Source organism: Brachyistius frenatus, unplaced genomic scaffold (genome assembly GCF_029030835.1).
Source record: "Brachyistius frenatus isolate BFR_SWC_R1_liver_20210118 unplaced genomic scaffold, ASM2903083v1 Contig_29, whole genome shotgun sequence".
NCBI classification, from domain to species: domain Eukaryota; kingdom Metazoa; phylum Chordata; class Actinopteri; family Embiotocidae; genus Brachyistius; species Brachyistius frenatus.
The window spans coordinates 1,041,603-1,041,851 of NW_027210628.1; positions in this window are offsets into that span (position 1 = coordinate 1,041,603).

Genomic DNA, 249 nt, shown 5'->3' on the forward strand with positions numbered 1-249 from the left:
TAAGAGTTAATTTTAGTTCCTCTAAAGCCACCAAAGACATAGTAATACAACCGTTATCCAGACTGAATAAAACTTTCTGTGAAAAACAGAACCGTGTCCTTCTTTTAAGCAAACCGTAAAAGCAGAAATGTTGCTCGCAGTGAAACATTTTCCTCGTGTTGTACGACTACTCTCAAGGGACTTGAATCCTTCCTCGACCACTGGACGACGAAGACACGACAGCAGCACGTCAAATTAAAAATGCACAAA